Here is a 21,292-nt window from a genome sequence, read left to right as displayed (position 1 = left end):
TGGTAACTCAGCCAGGAATTTTTTTCTCTCTTTAGCAATAAAGAGTCTACAGCCGGCATGTTGAATTCAGTTCACAATACTAACACATGCAGAATTGCATCTGGTTCACATTCCTGTCATCACTCATGTTTTCAAGACTGCCAAGTGTAGAAACATAGTTAAAACAACAGCAGTAAGAACTGTCTGAATCTTGGCAAAAAGTGTTCATTATTGCACAGTGGAACTCCTCGCTGAGGTGTTGTGGAAGCTAAAACTGAGTTCTTTGGAGGTTATTAAACATAGTCAGCCAGAGGCATCTTCCAGCTTAGGAAACCCTAAATCACTGATTTTTGGAAGGTTTCTCTGGGGAAAGTTCACTCATGATTTACCCTGCACACTGTGTGCTTCCCCATGCATGCAAAACTGTCTGCTGGAAGAGGCAGAGACAATCTGGACCTTGGGTTTGCACCACCAAGACTGTTTTTACCTTACATTTGCATCAGCTCCACTGACTTGAATCATGTGAACCTACTTTGGAAATTATGACTCCTATTTCTGTCACTGCGATCAGCAGAAACACTGAGGTATGTAGGGGAGAACTATGGTTCTAATAGGTGTTCTTTTTATCTTACCGTACACTTCTCTGATTACAACCACATTTTAACAGGTTACCTGATGTATATAGTTGTAACTAGTAATTCTTCTCATGCCTTCAGGGTCTAGGACCTCAGAGAGCACTTTTCTTTAAATACTGTTGTGCTGGGACTGTTGCATGAGTAGTACCATTCCTAGAGCCAGAGCGAACATAATGCACCAGCAAAAGGAACTGAGAGCCATTGTCTGGAAGCTGCTACAACACAAGCATTAATCTTCATAATGTTTTCTAAACAATCTGGCTCCATTTAATAATCAGTATCATTGTTTTTTAAATCTTTGAGTTTTATATTTGTGAACTTTGATTTAGAGAGCCAGCTGCAATGTTAACCAGCCCTCTGCTGAACCCAGTGTGATAACACTACACTTTTCCCTAAAGGTCCTGACTCCTCTTAATTGGACAAGGTCACTTCTCCTCTACTATGAAACAGGGATCCTACTTTGACAAGAAAAAGGAATAGCATACTTTAGAAACACATCCCACTGTGCTAGGGTGGGAAATTAAAAAAAAAAAAAAGAAAAACAAAAGACTCCCCATTGTGTTGCAGTGCAAAGGAATACCTTGTTCTTTTTGAGAGTCATATGGGAAGCTTAAAATGAATTAGTTTGCTTTATGGATGTTAACTCTGAAGTCAAACAACCCTGTGTATAACAAATCTGCAGAATGGGGGATCCTGCCACAAAACTGCAATTCAAAGAGAAGAAGATATACATCTCTTCTTTCTCTATTTATTTCCTCTCCTCACCCCCTGTCTCTGAGCAAAGGGAGTTATTTTGCAGAGTGCTTTTCATTAAGCAATACCCATTTGTTTAACGGATGGAACTCAGAGAAGCAGGAGTAAACATTTCCCATGAAGCACCAACATAAATATTTAAGGATGGGAGCTTGTAATGACCAAACCAGACTTTGTACTCAAAAGCCACTTGTATAACCAAGCTGAGAGTGCCCAGAGACTGACTGAGAGCTGTTTTTAGGAGAAGAAATGTTTTGTTCTGTTATCTGGATCACGCTGTGAAAACTCCACTGAAAGGACATTGTTACCAAATGCTGCCTTAAGTGAGCATTTGTGGAATCACCCCGTGTGGAAGCTGAGAGAGAGACAGGGCCCTGGGACAGGGCATAGCAGAACAGTATCGTAAAAAGCCATGTGACTTTTCCCCTGAAATATTTAGATATGATTTTTTTTCTTCCTGCCAAAATAGATAGCCATTTTCACCAATTTTAATTCCTGGTTTCAGCCTGAAATCTGAAAATTAAAATAATTGGGATTTTTTTCTTCTGAAATCCCAATATTTTTCTTTTCTCTGTGACAAAGTAAAAATTAGGAATATGAAGGTTTGGAAAAAACTAATATTTTTGTTTCAAACGAAAATTTTTGTTGCAATGCAATTTTTTATTTACTGACCAGTGTTGCCGACTGACAATACAAAGTCACTTGCCTGTGACCCCCCTCCCACCCCACTTCTGCTGAAATCAACCCTCCTCATGGTTACACATCATTGCCTGAAGGCCTCTAGGGGCAGTGTTTCCCAAGACAATAGATTCACCGTTGCCTCAAACCATATCATCTGAAAGGGATTGTTGCTGCATGTCACGGCCTACACACTCACCACAAATTGGCTCTGGCAAATCAAGTATGACCAACCTTTTTCTGAGTCATTTAGTTTAGTATATCTGCCGTTGCTTGTTCCACTCTGCTGTACTTCAGGTCCATCCTGATGGCCTAGGTACTTAGAGATAATGCTTTCCCCCTCTCTTCTGATCTCAGGTGTTCCTGGATGTTAACTTAATCAGCAGACTTGTGCCTCTTTCAACTATATTCTTCTGAGTGACTGGAGAACAGATGTTTCCCTGGACATCAGGAGATCATGCTGCCACCATCCTTTCACAGTGGTACTGCTTTCTGACTCAGGGCTGGATGCCAGCCTTGCAGCCTATGGACACAGCCTTTTACTGAGTTGCTCTGCAGACTACCAACCCCTGCCCATGCACCAGCAGTGTGGCCCCTGCAGCCCTGGTGTACGGCGCCCCAGGCTCTAGGGCAGGCCTTGAGCACGTCCGCCCAAGGACAGACCATCACCCACCGGTATCAAAAGCTGACCCTGTCAAATTCCACTGTGATACAAACTGGTCTGAAGAGGAGAATCTGGCCCTCTCCTCATCAGGGTTGAGAATTCTGTTGAGGAAATGGTTGCCGAAAAACCCATTTTACCATTGCATCTCACACTGACTGTTAGAAAATGGTCACACACTCTTCAGCGCCAAACTAGAGGCTCTCAGGGTCATGCAAAAGAAGCAGGAGCACAGCTCTGGATCTTCTGGGGCCCAGAGGAAGGCTCTGCGCCTGTTAGAAGGAGCTGGGCTGCATCTAGGTCTACTGCCTCACAGATATCACTGCCCACACCTCCTGGTTTTTCATCCCCGTCCACAGCACCAAGCCCCACCAGCTACCTCCTGCTGCTCCAAGGCAGTCTGTGACTGATACCTCCAAAGCTGGCTGCCTGCACTGGCAGTCTGCTGACCCTGGGTCTTGGTGTCACTGCTAATGCTCCAGCCACTGCTGAGAAATTTACTCCACTATAGTCAAACCTGTGAGCCTTGTGGCACACACTAACAGCCCCTGCCTTGGTCTGCTGGTCTTGCTTCATCCCCCATCAAGAACCTGCGCTCCCTGGGCTGTAGAGTCACTGTGATGCTGCCCCAGTCACTCCCTAAGCATCTCCTTTATGACTCCCTTTCTCCAGTCTCTCCGGGGTCTCTTCTGCTCCCACCACACACCTTCACCACATACGTAACTTATTCCTGTGCAACAACCCCATCCTTGTTCCCTTAGGTACCATCTTTTTCTTTGACATCTCTCTGTTGTCCCTTCCCTGACCTTTCTCCTCGATGTATGTTTCCCATTACCTTCCTCATATTTCCTTCTGCATCATCTGTGGCAACCTCAAACATCAGACACTTTATCTGTCCGTCTTCATCTGCACCTCCTCCTTTTTTCTGGCACTCTCAGCTATGTCACCCTTCCCTCTGTCCCACAGGTGCCCAAATCTGGTGTAACCATCAGCTCCCTCTTCTCTCTCCTCCTACACAGACGTTATAATTAATTCCTGCAGGTTCCAGCTCAGCAGCATTCCAGGGGTAGCAAAAACCTGTGGGCTGGTTGATGTATTGATCTGGCCCCAGGACTGAGACTGGTTTTGCAGATCTGTACACACTCTATAAACAAATGTTTGTGCCAACTGTTGAGACCAGAAAGCAGGGTTTCATTTAGCCATGGGCCATTTTTAAAAATAAAGGATGGTGAGAAATTGTGGTCATTTTCCTATTTTGGGATGCAAGAAATATTGAAATGAAGTCTCCCTGGTTATTTATACTGGTAGTGTTTTCAGCTGACAGTTCTCAGGAGCTTTTGGGAACAAGGAGCTACAATTTCATTTGGCTGAGGAGTATGGTAATTTATGAATTACAGATGAGTGCACACATGCATATACATACACAAACTCTTGCACATGTTAAAAGCCACAAAACCCAGCTAATTCACTAAGTCTGTGGGCAACTGCATAGTTAGGCAACACTGCTAACCTGCAAAAAACCTTTCCTACAGGTCCTGTTAGTCTCAGGAACTGTCAGAAGTAATGGCATGTGGCCATCTTTACCATCCTGGAAAAATCCACATCATCAGCCTCTGTGCTACAAAGCAGACTTTGCCACTGCTGATCAGGTCCACTTTGGACAGAGTGAGTCAACTATGAGCAATCAAGTGTTAGAAAACCACCACTGATCCACTGGGACTTCTRTAGGAAACCATTTCTGCTTCATTCCCACCAGTCCAGCTTTACTCATCCCTAATACTACATAGAGAATCTACAACCTCAGGAAAAATACTAACATAACATGAAACTGACCTTCACCCCTAATCTGAATGCCCTGCATAAACCCTGCTCCCTCAAGGCTTCCACTGCTGGGGCAGGGTGAGCTACTCAGACCAAGGTATACACCATCTACTTTTAATGCCCTGCCCTTGACATAGTGACTGCAACAGTCTTATGTCATGTACACAGTCAAAACACAGACCCATTTCACATGAAATAGCAAAACACAGTGAGTAGGGCAATATTTTAATTTCTCTAAATGATCTTGGCCAGAAATAAGCTTTTCTGCTTTTCTTCTATAGATTGAGAAATAGTTTCTGTCCCTCTAAGTCTCTAAACTGTGTGCCTCACAGACATATTTAGCCCTTATGGCATGAAATAAACCTCCAAAAGCAAACAATGTGGCATTGCTGTAAGCTTGAGCATAAACGAGCCTTCTTGTAAATTGGAATAATCACAAACGCACTGATGACTATGGATTTTTTACAGATTTTAACGTGTAATTGTGGAATTAGTCTTCAGGAAAACTGTCATGGACATGAAGCAAGCTCAGATCAAGGGCTCCATTTCAAGTAAATATTCAAAGTGACCTTACCTCCTCCTCATTTCCTTTCCTACTCTTCTCTGGATCCCATCTTCATCTGTCTGATAAGCACCATATCTTTCCATCCATCTGTATGGCCCTGTGTAAGCAGTAGATAAGAAGCAGATATTAGGCAGAGCAGTGCAGCTTAGAAGGGCGACATCCCACTCGTCAGCAGCCAGGTATGACTGTGAGGAAGCTTGGTGTACTGTGGTCCACAGTCAGGGTGGTACTGCTCTGGGGAAGCTTGCAGGACCTAGATCCTCACTCATACTGGTAGGGCACTCCTGTGGGACAGCTCGTAGCCCTGAGGTCCCAAATGATATTAGGAAGGCACTGCTGCAAAGCAGAGTCTGGCACAGAGCACAAGCCTGGCCCTCTCCCTCAAGTCTGTCACAGGCTTTAAGGCCAAGAGTAAAAAAAGAAGCTGTGGGGATAGGAGACAGGAGATCTGAAGTGTCTGGAGCTGAACATAGTACCTCTTTATGGAACAGTCAACATTTCTTCTTCTGTCTCCTCAGAGCCAGCTGTGTGTTTTGTCTAAAACCAATCTCTCATTTGAGCTACTTGAGATAAAACACTGAGAAGCCCCTATTGTAAATGCCACAAAAAAACACAAAGGAGAGAGCCCAGAGTAAAAACTATTTTCTTAATAAAACTGTCAAGGGGAAAAGAGAGACTAAAAACCTTTGCAAAGCCAAGTAATTAAGTTAAGAACAGTTGACATCCCCTCCAAAATGCTTGACATAAACTGTCTACTTATTACTCTAATTGGAGAGGAGCAGTGCAGGCTGAGATGTGCATGTGTATCAGGTGAAACAGAGTAGGAATCTCAGTGCAGAGAAGAAGGGAAGAGGGCCCAGGAGCAGCAGGCTCTAGGTATGTGAATTGAACTCATGCCAAGGAGCACAGAATTCCCTGCTCCCCCATGGGTTTCCCAGTACTCCTTCCACAGTGTCTCTCTAAATTAGATCCCTCCAACACCACCTATAAAATAACAATAGCCAACATTTGACTACCCCTCCCATGGCAGTGGGGAGGCAGCTAATGCAGATAAAGCAAAAACGCATATTATACAACACAAGGGTAGTTTGGGTAATAGAAGCATACCCTCCAGTGGACAAGAAAATACAAAGAGGAAGACCTTACTCTGTACCATGGAACATGATCTCTGAGCTACAGCCCAGCCTGAGGTGGAAAGTCCACACAGTGCAGTACTCTGTGAATGTAACTAACCCAGCCTGACATGTGGGGATCCATCACTGGCCTCTCTGTACCTGTAGCATGGTGAATCCTCAACCATGTTGTTTTCCTGCAGAAAATGGAGAGCCAACTCCCCTGTGGGCAAAGGCATTTGTCCTGCTAGAAGGGCTGTCCATGCAGCCCTGGTGCTCAGCTCTCAAGAAGGGTCCACCTGTAAGGAACAAAATGCAATGTGAGGGCCCCAGATTGCTTATCAGTAAATACCAAGATTCCCCTTTCTTGTGTGAGCCATTTGGGATTTAATCTTCTCAGGATTTGACCAGCTATCCCCTGGCTGTTTTCCTTGTGCATCATACAGCCTGTTTTCAACTCACATGGCTTTAATCAGAGGGTTGGCTCCACGAGATGGGAACTGCATCATCTTCCAAACTCCCGCAGGAATTCAGTTCACATTGGTTCCCTTCTTTGGATTTGCAAACAGAGCCTGTTCCAAGAGGCACAGGAATCCAGCCCAGGCTGGTTGTTCCTCTTCCTCACTAGAACTAACCGAAGAGAAGGCACCTACTTGTTGGAGAAAAATCTTGTTTGGTTCAGTTTGTAGAGCTGAATGAATCAGGTTGTGTCCTCTGAAAGCCCCTCACAAACCTCATGGCTCAAAGACAAAGCATGGATTGATTATTGTGGAAATGAGAAGGGGATCCATGTTTTTGAACAAATCACCTGCTGTTTTTAGCCAGATGCTATGGGATAAAAGAGCACCAAATGAAATAACAGATAAATAACAGATGTGTAAATCAAGACAACCAAGAACTGAAGGACTTCCAATGACAGAAATAATCCCAATAGATCAATATCAGACCAGGCAATCCAGCAAAAATTGCAGTCTCAAATAGTTCTCTAACAGAGTGAGAACAGAAGTTGGTTCCATTTCAGAAGTGTTAGAGTCAGTCACACACCAGGTAAAAAAACATAAACACCAGACACTTGGCATCATGCAGGTACCTGACAAATACATTAAGTCAGTTGGACTTGCTTTAAGCACAGTCTTTATATTTTCAAAACACCAAGTTCCATGCAAGTATTCAGGTTGCCATGGCAACATGATACATTTGTTCCCAAGTGTCATTTTCCATCACAATCTTTTTTTTTTCAGAACTTTGCCTGACTTCAAAACTTTGGTTGCTGAGGCAACACTTCATTTTGAAGGGAAGTGATTGGCTGTGCCCATCTGTGCCAAGGCAAGGGATGTTCTTTGAAGGCCGGCATGCTACAGAATGGGAGGAGGTGTTAGGGAGGCTAAAAAGATATCAGGAAAGATGAGTGAGAGGAAGGAACTGTGCTGAGAAGTGGCTATGGAGGGGTGACATACACCTTCGCAAGAGGCAGGTGGAATGGTGTCCAAGTGGGAGGCTCCAAACTTAGCACAGGCGAGCTAATGTGCCACATTACATCACTGGGAATATTAAATGTGGTCTTAGTGAAATAATGCTTTGCCTTCGATGTAACCCTCGAGGATCTCATGGAGATGCATAGTCCTCAAAAGACCTCTACAAGAGAGGAATTTGTCTTTGGACTTGTTTAACATAAAAAGTGACTGTGGTAGAGAGAGCTTGAATGAACTGCTGAAGGTCACACAGTAAATTAGTGGCTGCTCTGGAAATGCTGTGTTTCACCTGTAGAGATCATCATTTCTCTGATATTTAAATTATGCTTAAATAGAAATCCATTTACCTTCTACAGAGAAGCAGTGCAATCACTTTTTTCTAGCTAACATATTACAGTCTTCACCTCTGCTATCTGCCAACATATTTGGCTTGAAATGCACTGAATTAGGAACTCTTTTCTTTCTATACAATGCCTTCCTCAGTGGGCCCCTGATCCATACTCTTCTTGAGATCCCGCTATAATAAACATGACCACCATGAACAATCATAACAACTTAGAACAGCTCTTTAATTGGCATCATTCCGACTTTCCTCTTGGCTGGAGGGAAACATTGCCCTGTTGAAGGGACACAACACCATCACTTCAACGCCTATAGGCTCTAACAGACTTATAAACATGGAGAGCAGCTTCAGGAGGCAGAAGTATGCAGCATCTAGCAGAAAGTGAAAATGAATTACAAAGGAGGCTCTGAATTGGAGGAGGTAGGGCATATGACAAGGAAAAGCTGGTGGCTTTGAGGAAATGCACAGGATGAGAGCATACACAAGCCATGGGAATGGAAACAGAACAAGGGGTAATAGACAGGATCAGATGAAGAGAATAGGTAAGGGATGGCAGGAGGACAGATATCATAGAGATGAGCATAGTTTACAGGTGCTGCTAACACAGGGACCGAGAGTGAAACCTGAGAAATCAGTAGTGAGAAGGCTAACTGGTCACAAATCAATATGAATGGCCCAAGCAGGAAAAGTAGCTTTCATTTCATTTAAGTTGCTGAGGAGATGTAATTGAAGTAGGAGCAAATACAGAGCAGCCAGACAAAACTCTTCAGAGGGGATTTATTCACCTTGTAACTGGCCCCTTGTGGAGCAGAGAAGCTCCCCAGAAATGACTGCAATCCAGCCCACATGGAGAGTGAATCTTGACATGAAAGAAAGGTGTAAAAAATATAAAAAAGTTAATAATAGAAGAAGGGATCTTTACTGAGGTGAACAGCCATTGCACACATTTCTCTGCCTCTTAAAGAGCAAGGGAGAGTTCAGGATGATTTAAAAATACTGTGGATGAATTTGGCATATATAGGATGAAGAAAATCCCCATGAGAAGAGCCTAGGATTCAAGAACCTGGAATCCATCTACTTTTCTTTGACATTGACTCCAAGTGCAACTTGGACTAAGACACACTTTTTCTGTGCTCCAGTTCCCTCCTCTGCAGGGGAGATGGTCAGACTTCTCTACCTCCAAAGGATTTGCGTGGATAGATGTGTGACTGATTACAAGGTACCAAGTCACTGCTGAGACTAGGAAACAGTTCAGGACTGAGATGGGAAATTGCCATCCGGCACAGGCAACCTTTAGAAAACATCTGTTCCCTCTGATCTGCAATGGTGTCCCCTCTTGCCTCTTAGCAAGTTGTGCTAGTACTAGTACTTCCCTTGCCTCCTCCAGTGTCCATTGGTTCTGCTCCTTCACATCTGACATTAAGTATCTGAGCGGTCTTCAACTGCACCAAAAGCCCTTTGCTCTGCTGTCACCATTGGATGAGGGAGCCCCAAAAAACTGCCAGAAATATCAGAAAAGCTGGCAAGGAAACATTAATTAGAGCAATGCCAAACACAGTAAGATCAGGCATGTATGAAACAAAGATAGAGAAAATAATTCTCTCATTCACTGCCTCAGGCAAGCCTCCTCCATTGATAGGCTTTTGAAGCTGAATGGAAATGTTATGGATCAAGGGTGCAGCCAGCTGCAAAGGCAAATGATCGGAAGTCACCCACTAGTAATTTGGGCCATACAGATTTCACTTATCTCTTACTGCCCATTGTGGAACCCAGAACAGAACCTTTTACCTGCTTTCTTATTTGATAAGCAGGTGGCTTACACATTTAAAACTAATTATTGCTTCAGTACCGAATCTCCAAAGCCCTAGGATCTTACACTGTCCTGTGAGCCAGTATTTTTCCCTGCCCAGAGATGTTGCACACAGCAGGTTCTGCTGGAAAGTAAAGCCAGTGAATAGATATTTGTTTGGTACTAGCTATTGCTTGTTTAGAGGGCTCAGCTAATACATTAAGCTAGCTAGCCATGTCTCCACTTTGCAGTCCATGTCTCGGTGCCCAAGTTCCGGACTGATCATGACTGACACCCATGCATAGGTCACTGGGGATTAGGCTTTGATTTCTTTCCATTTCAATAATTCATAGCTGACTGCATAAGCAGAGTCAGATACAAACCCACTGTCTGGATCACCACCTGCTTGTTCTTCTGAGTCTGGGTCATTGTAGCATTTAAAAACAAAAACAACCAACACAGCCCTGCCAGGCAAGAGCAAAGAAAAGCAGCAAATATGAGAAGTACTCTTGATGTCCAAAGCAAAATATACAGACACAGGAGGCTGCAGGCTTTGTCTCTCTCCTGCATTAAATTGTTTTTGATGCTTCCTTCCCAAGGGCTTTGAATTTTAATTGTTTCTTCTTTGCTGATTGCATAAGAATTGGGTGATCAAAAAGCTCTGGAGAAGGATAAATACATCCTCAGACCTGATTTACACCTTTGCCTGCGCTGGACCATGCATAAGAACTAGCTTGTGTATTTCTGATGGGCTGTGTGCCCCTGTACACCCCTGGTCAGGGCCAAATAGCAACCATTTGACCTTTGGTTAAACACTGCAGAAACCTGGACCCTGCCCTGCTTTTGTACTGTGCTCCCAAAGCTGCCCAGTGGACTACTGGCAATAGTTACAAAATGCAATACTCCAGCTACAACACCTTCCTTCCTAGGCAACAGGTCAAACCCTGCAGTGGGGAAAGAAGAGGCACAAAGTGGCCTATGGTGTTTGTACGTCTGGCAGGGAACTCCCCAAGGGCTTTGTCTACTGTATCCTGGGACCCTTTCTTCTATCTGAGTGACCATGAAAGCAGCCCAAGGGAGAGGAATGGCTCCTGCAGTGATAATATTTCTCTGGTGATTTCCAGGGATTGCCTGTGTCCCCACACTTCTCTTTCCTTGGCACTGATCACAGGGACCTTCCCTCACCGATTCCGGGTATCTCACTGCTTTGGGCACTTCAGCTGCATTGCCAGCGGCATGCACCATGGTTATGAGGCTCTAGGACAGTGCACTGCCTCTGCTTTGCCGTGGGTGATGCAGAAGTCTGCCCAGTGGTCCCTAGAGCACAGGCAACCATTTCTTGCATCAGATGGAGAAGGAGAGGGAGACCCTATAAGTCCTATCATAGTCCAGCACAAGGCATTTGCTCCAGAGATTCAGGAACTACTTTCCTGTCTGCCAATCCCAGTGCGGGTGAAACAAGTTCTCTCCCATGCTCAGGCATCTGAGAATTGCCTGGGAGTCTCCTATTCCCAAGGGTACAACTTTCAACAGCTGCTGAGTGGCCTGGCAAATAAACAAGTAACTTCTGCAAAATGTATCTGGACATCAGCCATATTAACCATGAGTGCTGCTCACCCCTATGGATGCAACAGCTGCCCATTGGAATAAACAGGAAACTGTGTTATCCTCTGAGGAGCAAGAAAGGTGAAGGGGTCATGACTGTAAATTTTATGTCTCTATGTTTGGGACATGCAGCATGAGCCACAAACAAATAAGTTTTCCATTTTTTCTCATAAAGCAGGGACTCAAATGCTGGTCTTTTCCTTCTGAGCTGGTTCTCTGACCTAATGTTACCCTTTTCTTCAGTGCAAGACCATTAGCCACATCCAAGAGAACAGAAATCCTGGTTTCTCCATTCAGGGTTTGGAAAACAGTCCAATAGCATGGCATAGGGAGGCACTGAAGCAATATGCCTGCCAGGTCAAGCGGAATAAAACCATGGATCTGTCTTCTCTGATTCTATGCAATCACACATTTGTTTTGTACTAGCAGGCCTGGGGTCCTGCCTATGAATACATGTTCTTCTGCACTTTGTCTTCCTGCAAGCTGGTGTTTGTCAGGAAAAACTCTGAGCCCCTTTGGTGTCAACTTTTCTTGGCCATTTTGGAGTCTTTACTTTTTCACCCTTTTGGAAAGCAAATCAGGAAAATTTTATATCAAATGAATGCAGCCCGTGAGAATTTGCATTTGCCCATGGAGTGCTCAGAAATTTCTGAGATCCTTGGCAGACCTTTAGGGCCTGTGTCACACCTGACCAGGAGGTCAGGTGAGCTGGGCCAAATCGTTCCTTCTGACCTCAGTATCTATGGATAAGTTTCAGTTGAACTCAAGACTGGGAAAGTTTCACCCTCTTTCCTTGTGATGTATCTATTACTGAAAGTTGCATCTGCACCTGAATACAGTACAGTAAAATGACGTTGGTGCAGTGTGGCAGCAGTGATGTTGCTGTGGAAACCATGATATTTTAATTGCCTAATTCAAGAGAACCCAGGTAAGCCAAACATTGTAGTTCCCCCAGTAACAGCAGTTCTGCTGCAGAAAGATCTGGACTGAATATCAGGAATGTAGGGCTCTGTCACTGACCAATTTGTGTGAGCTGTGTGACCTTGGGCAAGCTGTTCCCCTCTTCATGTCCTTTGATTCTCCCCAATGCATGCGCCCACCTTTCGCCTGCCTGACCTGTATGGATGGTAAACCTCCCGGATTTGTGACAGTCTCTGCATTCCATGAGGGCACAGCATCCTGGTAAGATCACTGAGAACCTTCACAGTACAAAATATGGATACAAGATAATTAATAATGTTGAATGTGCTCTTTTACTGGTGCAAGGGTCTAGGACAATGGTACTACCTGTATGGTAGATTACGTGTCCACTGTTGCTCTAAAACCATATAAATATCTTGAGCAGAGTGCATTTAACTTAGTCTAATGACATACCAAAGTTCATCTTTGTGATCATTTGTGACAGAGCCCACAAAATACTGTGTGCAGCTTGAGACCTGACAGATTCTATCCACTGAGGGATTTCCAGAAAGGAAAGATGCCTACATACCTATTTATAGGTGACTATTTATACCACAGAGGTACTGGATGCTGATGAGCACACAGCATGTGACCAGCTGTGGATAGACCTGATTTCCACTGAGCAAGTATTTCACAGATACTTCAAACAAGGCAAATGCCTTAATAATGCTCCTACTTTCATTCTGAGGGCCCAGAATTGTGCAGTGGAAAAGGCATACAAATCAATATTGCCTAGCCTTTCTGGCTAGAGGTTTGTGTGCTGCAGCTCCCTACAACCTATGTGACCAGCAATAGGGAGTTATGACTTGTGGCTGGAGTTTTCAGTAGATGGCATGGTAAGGAGATAAAAATGCTACTTAAAAAAAGCTTGCTGCTCTGAGAAACACATGAGGATGAGACAACTGGAGGGGCTGTAGGAATGAGAGAGAAACCACCTGGCCTGAAACGCTGACAGGTCTCCCAGAAAGGAAGTCAGATCTGAGAAGGGTGACTCTCGCATCTCAGCACCTTCATTTTTCAAAGATCTGTCACTCTCCAATGTCCCTAAGAGTAAAGTGGCTGTGAATAGACAATTCCTTTGCTAAGAAAGCCTGTGCTTTCTTGCCACAATGCCCACGCAGAGTCAAGCAAGAGTCTTGATGACTAGAGGTGTGGGGCAGCAATGGGAGGATTCAGCAAGATTAGGGCACTGATATGAGCTGTAAGATGGCCCCACAGGCCAAAAGGAAAAGACTAAGCCTGGTAGGAAACTCTACAGGCCCCAGAGTTAGTAAGAAAGATTTAAGCTCTTCACAGGACTGCTTTGTTTAGGGTGGTGCAGCAGCAGGCTGCCAGGAGACTCAAAAGAATCAAGAAATGAGAAGAGCATTGATATTAGACATTGCTGAGAAGAAATCAGCTATGGGTGAGAACATAGATGTATCCTGCTGCTACATCTGAAAGATGAGAATAGATAGGTGACAAAAGAGGACTGTCCAGGACAAACTCCTGCTTTGTCCTCTCATTAGAGAATGGTGTCCATACTGAGGGGTTAAGTGTCATGGGGTGACTATCTCTAGTCACTGCAGTCTTACACCAAGAAGCTATCAGAAAGCAGTGAGTGAGGGAAGCCCAGCGTGGGAGCCCAGTGTGACCAAGTGTGAGGCAATGAGTGATTTGGGATTTTGAGGGAACCCAGCCCAGAATTAGGAGATCACAGGCTTTTATTCAAACCTCCTAAAGGGCTTGAATCTTGACACGTGTCATCCACCACCAGACCACGTCACAAGCACTTGGAGCCATGACACACACGGGCCTTTGCAGGGGGTCATGTAATAGGGAATGGCACATCCTTATGAGGTCATGCAACAGGGCATATGGCAAGGGAGAGGCCACAGTCACTTGGCTGTGGTGTGAGACCTGCCCAGACCCAGTGAATTGGTTTTGCACACTGAGGACAGTTTCTGTTCAGTGTGGCCCCAGCGGATGGCATAGCACGGCCCTGTGCCTTTCCAGAAAGATGTCAGGAGGCATCCTCGCCCTGAAACCACCACACAGTGCTGCTGGGGGCTGGCGTACTACTGTAACGAGGCTACTCCTTGCTGCGCTGCAGAATGACATTGCTACTTCACAGTCTCAGTCCCCAGAGACTGCTCTGATTGTCTGTTTGTCTTTTCTGGCACTTTACAGAACAAAGTACAAGAATTTCTTTCCCTCCATGAGATCAGTTCTGATGCAACAGCCTGGCAAGGGCTGGAGAGGACACCAGAAGGTGCGAGTATTATTTATGTCAGCATGGAGACTCCACCACTGAGATCATGCTAACATTGTGCCAGGCACTACACAAATGCATGGTAAGAAATGGCCTGCGCTCTGAAGAGTTTATTAGCTAAGACAGACAAGAAGATGGAGTTATTTGCTCAACTGGACCAGTAAGTCAGCAGCAGAGAGGAGGAAAGGACCCAGGCCTCTTTCTTACATTCAAAGTCAGTGCTTGTCTGGACCAGCTTAGATTGTTTCTCACATCACCCCTATCAGCATATTCGGCTTTCCATAGTTTATCTCACATGCTTGAGCAATAGTTTTCAGGACTCACAGTTCAGCTTTGTTTTATTTTATGGAGGAAGTGACACTCACAATATTCTCAAAGGTTATGTTGCTGCATTGCAACAGCTCTCATCCTACATGGAGATGGAATACAGCTGAGCGATGCTGATGTGATGACTCAGCTTTGCTGGATTTTACAGTAGTGGAGCACCTCTGACATTTCCATGGAGATATTCTGATTAGTTTGGTGTACAGGGCAAGAGAATCAAACCTAGTGAAGTCACCCCAAACTTAGCAGCCCAAAGCAAGCCTTCACCAAAGCCACCTTCTCCTTTGCTACAGCAGTTCAGCACCTATAGAGGAAAGATGCACACACCTCCCTAATTTGAGATGCCAATGATGTAGAATTATCCACCTGAGCTAGTCACCTGACCTCCTTTTATAGCCAACAGAGGGGAAACAGATCTTACTAAAAGAGGCCAAAGGAATTGTGCCCTAATATCTACTTTGGATAAAATGAATCATTATCTAGAAGTCCTCACTTCTCTGCACTGACACAGAGCGCCTTGCTCAGATACAGCTGTTTGCACTTGGTCAAGTGAATCCTAACCCTGCTGTCCCATGGTGACCCAAAAAGGTTAAGAGTACTGTGCACTAGTCGCCTTCTGAGCTAGAAACCCCGTCCTCTCATACAGATTAACACATTTCAGATAGAATTACATGTAGTCTACAAGTTTCTCAGGGGTTAATTAATTGTAACAACAGGTGGGTGGCTCCTATACAAGCACAAGTTTGAATCCAAGGCAACCTCGTGGTTGCTTTTTTCCCTAGTTTGTGACTGTTGCACTCACCTAACCGTACTTCTCAAGAAGATGCAAACCCATGACAGCTGAAGTTACGGTTGGAAAGAGGCCTTTCTATGCAAGTGGCATAGCACTAAGTTAAAGAATACGCTAGGTGAGTGAATGCTATATTGTTCAGATGTGAAGTGGCTAAGTCTGTCTGTTTTTATTCTCTGTGTTGGCCTTAGAGCTGAGAATCATATTTTTGGTCATCTAAGGACTCCCAGATAGTGATTCTGTCACAAGTATCAGCAAGCCAGAACCTCAGGGGTGACCAAGAAGAGTCATCTTCACCAGGAGGACCACTGATCCTTTATCAAGTAGCTATCAGGTGAGTAAAGATCTGACTATCTTTGGAGCAAGGTCATCTGTTTCCAGCTAGCTGAAGAAAGCCTGTAGCACTCATCATCTAAATACCTCTGCATCATTAGCACTCTGAAGACATGTGATGGTAATTATCATTTCCATTTTAAAGTCAAGACATGGAGGTGCAGAGAAGTGATGGGATTAGCCAGGGGCCACATAGTGAGTCTGTGACAGAGCAGGGACTTGAACACACGTTTTGTAATTCTAGAATAGCAGACTTATCCCTGGCCCACTTTTCCTGTTTCTATAGTTATGCAGGATATGTGCAAGAATTACCACTCTGTCCAGCTGAGAATTGCTATTTCTCCCCCAAATCTTTCTTGCAGTGCAATGTTCAAAAAAGAGCCATTACTGATCAAAGATCTTGAGTTCCAAGATAATGTCAGAGTTGTGCATATCCCAGCTCCACTTCTTGTGATAGAGCTGCATACATTAGTTGCTAAACAAAGTTGTCACAAACCGTGTGTACACTTACATAACCTCAAACCATATAATCAGCACATTTCATAGCACGAAGAGATCAATCATTCTGATCCCCATCACAGAAATATTCCTCTGATCCATATCATGCCATGAAAACAACAACAAAACAAAAAAAAACAAAAAAATCCAACCTCTGCACCTGCCAATGCTCAACATAGCTTACATACTTTGAGATGCTGTCCACTTTAAAACTTGTGAGCGCCATGGTCAGCTTAACAAACACCACACAAAGTCAGCAGGCAAAATCCAGCCATGCACTACCACTCCAGCACAAAGAAATAATCAATGGGAACGCTGTGTGGAAGCTTGTAGGTGGAGGGAAGCAAGGAAGGAGAAAACCAACAAGAAGAGTGACAGAAGCAAAGCACTTGGTCACTATGTTCTCCTTCCCCAATTCCCTTCCCAGGGCACTCTCACCACCCAGTCCCTTTCCACTGCTGGGTGCTCTTTCCAAGCTGGGGCAATGGAGGCTTGCAGCCCCTCTTCCAATGGCAGTAGTAACAGCAGGCTTTGGATACTGTTTCCCCTACTCACCTCCACATTTGCCTTGCTCTTGCTGTGCCTCTGGAAGAAGGACCACAGACAGATATTGCCAGGATCTTCTAAGCAGGAGTAGATGTACTAGGGAATGGTGGCAGAGGCAGAGACCCCTGTAGGACTTCTCTGCTACAGTGACACATGGACACATAGCAGGAAAACAGCCATGACATTACACTGCTTTGGGGCCAAGTTGACCCTGCCTTCACAGGCCACCTTCTGATGCTACATTACCAAGTACTTTATCAGGGGCACAGGAGCTTGTGAAGCAAGTGGGATATTTTCAGCTAGACACTGGCAGTCTTGTGAAATCCATCTGGCCACTGCTTGAACAGTGTGGTGCAAAGAGGAGAAAAAAACAGGCAAAAGCAGATCTCCATTTCTTTCCTCTGCCTTCAGAGCATTTATCTTTTGGAACTGGTATGAAGCTCATTGACAGTGGTGCAAGCTACTGAGGTGACAGTGAGAGGGCAGGCAGAAGACATTTAGGTAGGTCTCCCTTTTTCTCTATGGAAACAGGAATTATGGCTGCTAGAAGTCTCCAGGCAAGGAGCTGGCCCAATTATTCCCACTTTAACTTCCCTCATCCATGGAGCTGGTCCTGTTCATGGAACAGGAGGTTGGGGCAATAATATTCCTTTCTTATTCCAGCCCTACCTCCCCAGTTAGGGAAAGATGTAGGGAGTGCAGCTGTGTCTCTTTTTTTTAAGGGAAAAGAAGATTCCTCTTACTTGCCCTGGTATTGAACGTTGCTTGCTCCAAGAAGCCTCACATGGTGCATGGCAGCATGCTGTGTTCTCTACAAGGCTGTCAGCGCCATGTGGAGGAAAGCAGCAGGTGAGAGTCCCAACAGTACATGTTGACTGTGCCCACTCACCTCCCCTTTTACATGCAGCTGTCACCACAGTGCCTAGCTGGCAGAGACTGTAGAAGAATATGGGGAGATAAAGTTGCTGTCCTATCCTCTCCCAAGCCCCATACGAAGCTCTGGATAGCAGCCACAGGAGCAATGCTGTCAGTAAAGGTACACCCCTTACCTAGGATGCCAGTGCCTTCAGCAACTCCAAACTTTTGCGAGGGGCTGAGTCAGCCTGACCCTGCCTTTGACTATGCTTAACTTCCCATTCCTCATGCAGAGGGGAAGACAGGAGGCATGCAAGCTCTGTAATTGCATGAGTTATACACCCTCTGTATGAAAGCCATGCCAATTAACTGTGCCTCCTTCCGCTCTAGAGCACTAGGGACTGAGGCTGCTATTTCGGAAATGTCAGGGAGGCACAGCATGTGTAATTGAGCACAGCAGCATGTGCCCCGGCTGCACTTAAGCCGATGAACTCTAGCCTGTCCCTGTGGGGGAGCAGAAAAGGTTGTGCTCTGCATGGAGGACTATACCTCAGTCCCTCTCTAAGCCTCTTTCAACCCCTCCTTCCTCTTTCCCCCCCACTCCTGGCTTGCAGCTCACTGTAGAATGGCTGCCCTGCAGCTGCAGAGGAGTCTGCCCTGTTACCCCGACTGCAGTGAGAGGCAGCTGGAGTGGACTGGCAGCAAGCACTTACTATAGCTGTGCACAGCGAAGCACTGGCCATATACAATGGCACAGAGAATAACAGTCACAGAAATGAACTTTAAAAAATGCCATAATCTGTGCCTGAAGTCTTTGCAGTCCCTAAAGTTTGAGAGTGCCTGTTAAGCCACTATACTGCTGTTCCCTGAAGCAATCTGGCACAGCCTTCAGCAGTGCAGGAGGGGGTGTGGGGGTCTGTTTTTCTGGCCTGTTTTTACTTTCTCTCTCCTCTGCAGTGGGAATGGGAATGAGGGCAAGCCAGCACACTGCTCTTTCCTTTCACTAGGAGCCCAGAGCTAGGCAGAGTTTGGGGCAACACTTAACCTAAGGACCACTCCAAACTCAGGAACACGGGGTCTGGTATGAATACCAGTGCTGGCTACTACCTCTACCAAACTGAGCTGAGCTCAGTTTGGGACCATGCTGAATGCTGACCCAAATTCCCAGTGCTCCTTGGACTCTTCAGAGGATCCAGATTTAAGGAATTAAAGCTCAAAGTTTCCTCCACATTAGCCATGCTTGAATACAAAGCACAGTAAATCCAGCTGAACTGTAATTTTGTGTTATCCCTGAGAGCATTTGTACAGACAGGAACAGAAAAAAAACAGAGTGAGCTTTCAGGAAACCGATCATTCCTTGGATTCTTTGAGACAGCCTCCTTTTCCTTCCAGTCCTCCACAAAAGTCAGGTCCACCCAAAAAACTACAGAGTATGAAGAGCGGGAGGCTATTTCTTCAATGCGCAGGCTTGTAGCCTCACACAACCAATCTGGTGAGGGCTACCTCAGGGTGCAAGGCTGAGGTGACCACTGCCTCAGCTTGTCAGTCCATCCCCTCCAGACAGACTCCAAACTCATTGGCCAGCTTCAACCAAATTCCAAAGCATGCTGTACGCTTCTCTAAACATCTATACAGAAGCTTATAGGGATCCTATTGGGCTCCCAAAGGCTGCGAGGAAGTTCAGCCCTTATTTGACAGCTGACAGTCTGCATGCAAACTCAATACCAAAACACTACTCTGAAGAAAAAACATCCACTGACTTACTGTTCTCAAACTACAAGGCAGAATAGTCTTGCAGTACCACAGCCCCGTATTCTCAAGTCTCTAGTACCCTCTGCTGGCCCTGAGTATTTATTTTGCTAATAATGCTATTTTGCCTGTGTCACGTTCTTCTGGGGTGTATTTTTAGTCTGAAGGTCACTCTAAGACATGGCACTAGCCCCTCCTGCACGCACAACAGCTTCTCTCTGCTATAAATGCCCTGAAGCAGAACTCTTTTGAGGTCACAAAGTCCCTCGCTCAGCCCTCTCTCACGTTCGAGGCTGGCCCGGGGTGGCTGAATGGACAGAGACCTACCAGCACATTGTGTCTTTAGGATACTTAGATCCAGCTGTCCTTAAAACATAACCAATATTACTTAGCTAGAAATGACAAAATCTTGAGTGACAAGTGCAAGGACACAAAACAAATATAGAAGCAGATACTGCAGGAGGAATTCAGGAGTACTGCTTCCTAACATGAGCTAACCTGTGTGACAGCTACATACCAACAGCAACAGCTCTGAGGTGTTGTTGGCCAGTGAGGTGCTATAGGCTAGTGCTTCTCTGAGTGTGAGGCTTTTCAGAAAACAGATTACCACAGAGTACAGTGCATACTGCACAATAACCATCCACACTCCTGCAGCAACACATGACAAACAAAGAAGCTCCTTTTTGTGCATCCATGGGTGAAAGGACAGCCTATCTCACACTGAGCAATGAGGGGAAAGAGTATGTGCTTCTATGTACTAGGGGCAAGAAGATCTGTGTGTGCTTACAGACAAGTATACAAGAGTAGCTGACATGCAGAGCAAGTGCATTCTGCCACTCTAAGGGCCCAAGCCAGAAAAGGTTCAGAGAGTTCAGGAAAGACTCCCTGCAAAGCAGGACATCCTGCCTCACAGCCACCACACACAAAAGAAGTGTTTGAAGCAACACCTTCTACAAAGGTGCACAGCTCTTTGCCACAGTCACTGCCCCCAAATCCCCCATCCTCTCTCAGCAGTAGCAGCACTCTGCCAGGCTGACAGAAACAGGAGGCTTAGAGCCATTCTGCCTACATGTGGAACTAAGGCTTATTCACAGTCATTTTTTACTGCAGGGTAATGTGCTTGCCTACTAAGGCCCTTTGACAGGGAGAGGAGGGGTAAGTAAATAACACCTTGGAAACACTGTGTCCTGTACAAAACACCAGGTTGTTTCCTGCAATGCTGCTTGAAGGCAGGAAAGACAGCAGCAGCCTGTGGTTAGTGACTTAATAACGTGCTTCCAGCATAGCTAAGCCTAGCAGAGCAGTTTGTACTAACAGGATTTATGCCTCAACGGGGAGATCAAACCCTGAGTGAAAAGTGACATTTTTCCTTTACATATGCTTGAGCTGCCCAGATGGCAGCAGGGCTGTTTCCATTTTCRAGGTGAGCCCACATTGTCAGTGGCTGAGTGGAGAGGATAATACAGAAGGAGCAGAACAGATGCCCTTCCAAACAATGGTCCTGCACTGCCAACAAAGGAGGATAGGGATAAAATGCCCTCTGTCCCACCTCCCTCCAGACAGCAAAGGATCC

At 45.3% G+C, this 21,292-nt stretch overlaps 1 long non-coding RNA gene across 1 annotated transcript; it reads right to left on the bottom strand.

Moving 5' to 3' along the window:
- Positions 1-1,397: 1,397 nt before the first annotated feature.
- Positions 1,398-14,313, bottom strand: LOC112971467. The gene is made up of 4 exons (XR_003255359.1): positions 6,667-14,313; positions 6,367-6,503; positions 5,102-5,189; positions 1,398-2,568 (listed from the first exon to the last, which is right to left on the bottom strand). It is a non-coding gene; the product is annotated as an uncharacterized LOC112971467 (long non-coding RNA).
- Positions 14,314-21,292: the final 6,979 nt, after the last annotated feature.

This window comes from Apteryx rowi, unplaced genomic scaffold, assembly GCF_003343035.1.
Source record: "Apteryx rowi isolate R43461 unplaced genomic scaffold, aptRow1 scaffold_443, whole genome shotgun sequence".
Lineage (NCBI taxonomy): Eukaryota > Metazoa > Chordata > Aves > Apterygiformes > Apterygidae > Apteryx > Apteryx rowi.
The sequence above is the reverse complement of the archived record's forward strand: the minus strand, read 5'-3'. Positions and strand labels throughout refer to the sequence as shown.